The sequence below is a fragment of the Melanotaenia boesemani genome, chromosome 11, assembly GCF_017639745.1.
Source record: "Melanotaenia boesemani isolate fMelBoe1 chromosome 11, fMelBoe1.pri, whole genome shotgun sequence".
Classification (NCBI taxonomy): domain Eukaryota; kingdom Metazoa; phylum Chordata; class Actinopteri; order Atheriniformes; family Melanotaeniidae; genus Melanotaenia; species Melanotaenia boesemani.
The window spans coordinates 37,232,323-37,239,024 of NC_055692.1; the positions used below are offsets into that span (position 1 = coordinate 37,232,323).

A 6,702-nucleotide genomic window follows, 5' to 3' on the forward strand; every position below is an offset into this window, starting at 1 on the left:
CAGCTTTTAATCCCAGTATAAACCAGTCTGTAGAAGCTTTTAATCCAAGTATAAACCAGTCTGTAGCAGCTTTTAATCCCAGTATAAACCAGTGTGTAGCAGCTTTTAATCCCAGTATAAACCAGTCTGTAGCAGTTTTAATCCCAGTATAAACCAGTCTGTAGCAGTTTTTAATCCCAGTATAAACCAGTGTGTAGCAGCTTTTAATCCCAGTATAAACCAGTCTGTAGCAGTTTTTAATACCAGTATAAACCAGTCTGTAGCAGTTTTTAATCCCAGTATAAACCTGTCTGTAACAGCTTTTAATCCCAGTATAAACCAGTCTGTAGCAGCTTTTAATCCCAGTATAAACCAGTCTGTAGCAGCTTTTAATTTCAGTATAAACCAGTCTGTAGCAGTTTTTAATCCCAGTATAAACCAGTCTGTAACAAATTTTAATCCCAGTATAAACCAGTCTGTAGCAGTTTTTAATCCCAGTATAAACCAGTGTGTAGCAGCTTTTGATCCCAGTATAAACCAGTCTATAGCAGCTTTTATTCCCAGTATAAACCAGTCTGTAGCAGCTTTTAACCCCAGTATAAACCAGTCTGTACAGCAGTTTTAATACCACTATAAACCAGTCTGTAGCAGTTTTTAATCCAGTATAAACCAGTCTGTAGCAGCTTTTAATCCCAGTATAAACCAGTCTGTAGCAGCTTTTAATCCAAGTATAAACCAGTTGGTAGCAGCTTTTAATCCCAGTATAAACCAGTCTGTGGCAGCTTTTAATCCCAGTATAAACCAGTCTGTAGCAGTTTTTAATCCCAGTATAAACCAGTCTGTAACAGCTTTTAATCCCAGTATAAACCAGTCTGTAGCAGCTTTTAACCCCAGTCTAAACCAGTCTATAACAGCGTTTAATCCCACTATAAACCAGTCTGTAGCAGTTTTTAATCCCAGTATAAACCAGTCTGTAACAGCTTTTAATCCCAGTATAAACCAGTCTGTAGCAGCTTTTAATCCCAGTATAAACCAGTCTGTAGCAGCTTTTAATCCCACTATAAACCAGTCTGTAGCAGTTTTTAATCCCAGTATAAACCAGTCTGTAACACCTTTTAATCCCAGTATAAAGCAGTCTGTAGCCGTTTTTAATCCCAGTATAAACCAGCGTGTAGCAGCTTTTGATCCCAGTATAAACCAGTCTGTAGCAGCTTTTAATCCCAGTATAAACCAGTCTGTAACAGCTTTTAATCCAAGTATAAACCAGTCTGTAGCAACTTTTAATCCCAGTATAAACCAGTCTGTAGCAGCTTTTAATCCCAGTATAAACCAGTCTGTAGCAGCTTTTAATCCCAGTATAAACCAGTCTGTAGCAGCTTTTAATCCCAGTATAAACCAGTCTGTAACAGCTTTTAATCCCAGTATAAACCAGTCTGTAGCAGCTTTTAATCCAAGTATAAACCAGTCTGTAGCAGCTTTTAATCCCAGTATAAACCAGTCTGTAGCACCTTTTAATCCCAGTATAAACCAGTCTGTAGCAGTTTTTAATCCCAGTATAAACCAGTCTGTAGCAGTTTTTAATCCCAGTATAAACCAGTCTGTAGCAGCTTTTAATCCCAGTATAAACCAGTCTGTAGCAGCTTTTAATCCCAGTATAAACCAGTCTGTAGCAGTTTTAATCCTAGTATAAACCAGTCTGTAGCAGCTTTTAATCCCATTATAAACCTGTGTGTAGCAGCTTTTAATCCCAGTATAAACCAGTCTGTAGCAGCTTTTAATCCCAGTATAATCTAGTCTGTAGCAGCTTTTAATCCCAGTATAAACCAGTCTGTAGCAGCGTTTAATCCCAGTATAAACCAGTCTGTAGCAGCTTTTAATCCCAGTATAAACCAGTCTGTAGAAGCTTTTAATCCCAGTATAAACCAGTCTGTAGCAGCTTTTAATCCCAGTATAAACCAGTGTGTAGCAGCTTTTAATCCCAGTATAAACCAGTCTGTAGCAGTTTTTAATCCCAGTATAAACCAGTCTGTAGCAGCTTTTAATCCCAGTATAAACCAGTGTGTAGCAGCTTTTAATCCCAGTATAAACCAGTCTGTAGCAGTTTTTAATACCAGTATAAACCAGTCTGTAGCAGTTTTTAATCCCAGTATAAACCTGTCTGTAACAGCTTTTAATCCCAGTATAAACCAGTCTGTAGCAGCTTTTAATCCCAGTATAAACCAGTCTGTAGCAGCTTTTAATTTCAGTATAAACCAGTCTGTAGCAGTTTTTAATCCCAGTATAAACCAGTCTGTAACAAATTTTAATCCCAGTATAAACCAGTCTGTAGCAGTTTTTAATCCCAGTATAAACCAGTGTGTAGCAGCTTTTGATCCCAGTATAAACCAGTCTGTAGCAGCTTTTATTCCCAGTATAAACCAGTCTGTAGCAGCTTTTAACCCCAGTATAAACCAGTCTGTAACAGCGTTTAATACCACTATAAACCAGTCTGTAGCAGTTTTTAATCCCAGTATAAACCAGTCTGTAGCAGCTTTTAATCCCAGTATAAACCAGTCTGTAGCAGCTTTTAATCCAAGTATAAACCAGTTGGTAGCAGCTTTTAATCCCAGTATAAACCAGTCTGTGGCAGCTTTTAATCCCAGTATAAACCAGTCTGTAACAGCTTTTAATCCCAGTATAAACCAGTGTAGCAGCTTTTAATCCCAGTATAAACCAGTCTGTAGCAGTTTTTAATCCCAGTATAAACCAATCTGTAGCAGCTTTTGATCCCAGTATAAACCAGTCTGTAGCAGTTTTTAATCCCAGTATAAACCAGTCTGTAGCAGCTGTTAATCCCAGTATGAATCAGTCGGTAGCAGCTTTTAATCCCAGTATAAACCAGTCTGTAGCAGCTTTTAATCCCAGTATAAACCAGTCTGTAACAGCTTATAATCCCAGTATAAACCAGTCTGTAGCAGCTTTTAATCCCAGTATAAACCAGTGTGTAGCAGCTTTTAATCCCAGTATAAACCAGTGTGTAGCAGCTTTTAATCCCAGTATAAACCAGTCTGTAGCAGCTTTTAATCCCAGTATTAACCAGTCTGTAGCAGTTTTTAATCCCAGTATAAACCAGTCTGTAGCAGTTTTTAATCCCAGTATAAACCAGTCTGTAGCAGTTTTTAATCCCAGTATAAACCAGTCTGTAACAGCTTTTAATCCCAGTATAAACCAGTCTGTAGCAGCTTTTAACCCCAGTATAAACCAGTCTGTAGCAGCTTTTAATCCCAGTATAAACCTGTCTGTAGCAGTTTTTAATCCCAGTATAAACCAGTCTGTAGCAGCTTTTGATCCCAGTATAAACCAGTCTGTAGCAGCTTTTAATCCCAGTATAAACCAGTCTATAACAGCGTTTAATCCCACTATAAACCAGTCTGTAGCAGTTTTTAATCCCAGTATAAACCAGTCTGTAACAGCTTTTAATCCCAGTATAAACCAGTCTGTAGCAGTTTTTAATCCCAGTATAAACCAGTCTGTAGCAGCTTTTAATCCCACTATAAATCAGTCTGTAGCAGTTTTTAATGCCAGTATAAACCAGTCTGTAACACCTTTTAATCCCAGTATAAAGCAGTCTGTAGCAGTTTTTAATCCCAGTATAAACCAGCGTGTAGCAGCTTTTGATCCCAGTATAAACCAGTCTGTAGCAGCTTTTAATCCCAGTATAAACCAGTCTGTAACAGCTTTTAATCCCAGTATAAACCAGTCTGTAGCAACTTTTAATCCCAGTATAAACCAGTCTGTAGCAGCTTTTAATCCCAGTATAAACCAGTCTGTAACAGCTTTTAATCCCAGTATAAACCAGTCTGTAGCAGCTTTTAATCCCAGTATAAACCAGTCTATAACAGCTTTTAATCCCAGTATAAACCAGTCTGTAGCAGCTTTTAATCCCAGTATAAACCAGTCTGTAGCAGCTTTTAATCCCAGTATAAACCAGTCTGTAACAGCTTTTAATCCCAGTATAAACCAGTCTGTAGCAGCTTTTAATCCCAGTATAAACCAGTCTGTAACAACTTTTAATCCCAGTGTAAACCAGTCTGTAGCAGCATTTAATCCCAGTATAAACCAGTCTGTAGCAGCTTTTAATCCAAGTATAAACCAGTCTGTAGCAGCTTTTAATCCCAGTATAAACCAGTCTGTAGCAGCTTTTAATCCCAGTATAAACCAGTCTGTAGCAGTTTTTAATCCCAGTATAAACCAGTCTGTAGCAGTTTTTAATCCCAGTATAAACCAGTCTGTAGCAGCTTTTAATCCCAGTATAAACCAGTCTGTAGCAGTTTTTAATCCCAGTATAAACCAGTCTGTAGCAGCTTTTAATCCCAGTATAAACCAGTCTGTAGCAGTTTTTAATCCCAGTATAAACCAGTCTGTAGCAGCTTTTAATCCCAGTATAAACCAGTCTGTAGCAGCTTTTAATCCCAGTATAAACCAGTGTGTAGCAGCTTTTAATCCCAGTATAAACCAGTCTGTAGCAGCTTTTAATCCCAGTATAAACCAGTCTGTAGCAGTTTATAATCCCAGTATTAACCAGTCTGTAGCAGCTTTTAATCCCAGTATAAACCAGTCTGTAGCAGCTTTTAATCCCAGTATAAACCAGTCTGTAGCATCTTTTAATCCCAGTATAAACCAGTGTGTAGCAGCTTTTAATCCCAGTATAAACCAGTCTGTAGCAGCTTTTAATCCCAGTATAAACCAGTGTGTAGCAGCTTTTAATCCCAGTATAAACCAGTCTGTAGCAGCTTTTAATCCCAGTATAAACCAGTCTGTAGCAGCTTTTAATCCTAGTATAAACCAGTCTGTAACAGCTTTTAATCCCAGTATAAACCAGTCTGTAACAGCTTTGAATCCCAGTATTAACCAGTCTGTAGCAGCTGCTTTGTGGCGCCACCGTGCATCAGAAACGTCTTCTTGGCTTTATTCCAGCCATAGAGGAGCATTATTTTTCTTCTTTTCACACACACATAGAACTTTCTGCTCACTGGTTGATCTTTGGCTGCTCCTGATTGGACGTTACCGTCAATCTAAGCTCTCTGATTGGTGGAAAGTCTGACAGGAAGTGGCTTCATCATCATGTCCAGGTCTAAATAGAGGTCTCTTAGCAACATAGTAGTGATGGTGATGTTTTTATGATGAAATGTGATAAATAAAGCTGTTATCATGGATCATTGTGGATTTACCAGATAGAGTCTCTGAATAAAATTACATTTAGTGGCTGGATTGTAAACCTCCTGGACAGATAGAAATGCTGGAAAACCTCCGTAGATAAAGGGTAGCTATCCATCACATTTACCCCACAGAGCTACACACCACCGCTCCTGGTGGTGGAGGAGATGGAGCACATGGAGATCTGCTGGAGGTTTAAAGGTTAATGGTTTTTCTTATCACTCATCTTATATGAATGAGTTTTTATTCTTATTTCTTCTATAATAGTTTTTTTTTTCTTTTTCTTTTTTCTGGCACTGAAGCCCCCCCCCCCCCCCCCCCCCAACTTCTGGCCACCCCAGTATTTATTTCCTGGAGCCCTCCCTGATCACTTGGTCACTGATCACAGTGACCCGCTGTTCAGGGTGTGTTTCAAACCCTAGGGCGGTTCGGTTCTGCAGGTTCTGATCAGACAGAATCTGGTTCTGTTGGATTCAGACGTACTTACTTACTGAGCTGCAGGTTCTGGTTCTGAGTCACAGCGGGGTCTGGGTCAGGTTCCTGGTCTGCTGTTGATCCTCCGGCTCGGTTCCCGTCCTCGCGCTCGCTGCTGGAGCTGGTCCTCGCTGCTCTGATTCCGGTTCGGTGCCGCGGGTCTGTCGGACTTTCTATCTTTTTTTTTTTTTTTTAGATTTTCCTGAATGAAAGAGACCTTGAAGGGTCCGGTTTCGTATAGTTCTCTGACATCAGAGATCAATGAGGTCCCGGTTCCGGTGGTGTCCCGAATGGATTAGACGTGGTGTTCTGTCAGGGTTCGGAGCCGCACCAGCGGACCCGGTGTCGCTTCGTCCTGTTGATTCAGCGCGGCTCCATCAGGTCAGCCGAACCAGAGAATCTTCTTTCTAGTCCGGTTCTGGACTGCAGGACCGTACGAATCTGGTTCTTGGATGTGTCTCTGTTCAAGCTTGTGATGCTCGAGGAGCTCCAGGTGACCTGATGCTCGTGAGCCGCTCTGTCCTTGGATCTGTGACGCTCGCTCCCAGAGTCCCGCGCGTTCCCGGGCAGAGGAGAGGAAAGGAGGCGCGCAGCCGTCGGAGTAGAGCGCGGGCACGAGTGTTATGTTTCATTCATTAATCATTCTGGATTTTTGTCCCGAGATAATCCCCCTTAGCTTTCTGTCCTGAGGTGATCAGGAACCAGAACCAGGACCTGGACCTGGACCTGGACCTGGACCAGTAGCAGTATCAAGGGGCTCTGGTCCAGAACCTCTGTTAACATTTAGTCTTATTTATTTATTTAATGCCAGGGACTGTGGACATTATCTGAGTTAGAAGCTGTAACGTACAATGATCTCTGTCATCTCGGTAAAGAACCCTTTAAAGATTCCTGGACCCCAAAATCTCATCACTTCTTCCTTTATTCCATTTGAGACTTCTTGAACATTTCATCCTAATCCATCCAAAACTTTTATAGTGCTGCTGCTAACAGATAGACGGACAGATCCGGACCTGGAGAAGCTAAACCCGGACCAGGCTAGCTACCAGTTAA

At 40.7% G+C, this 6,702-nt stretch overlaps 1 pseudogene; it reads right to left on the reverse strand.

Moving 5' to 3' along the window:
- The window catches only part of LOC121649383, a 543,071-nt pseudogene extending 536,914 nt beyond the window's left edge, over nucleotides 1-6,157 (reverse strand).
- Between the last annotated feature and the right edge of the window lie 545 nt (nucleotides 6,158-6,702).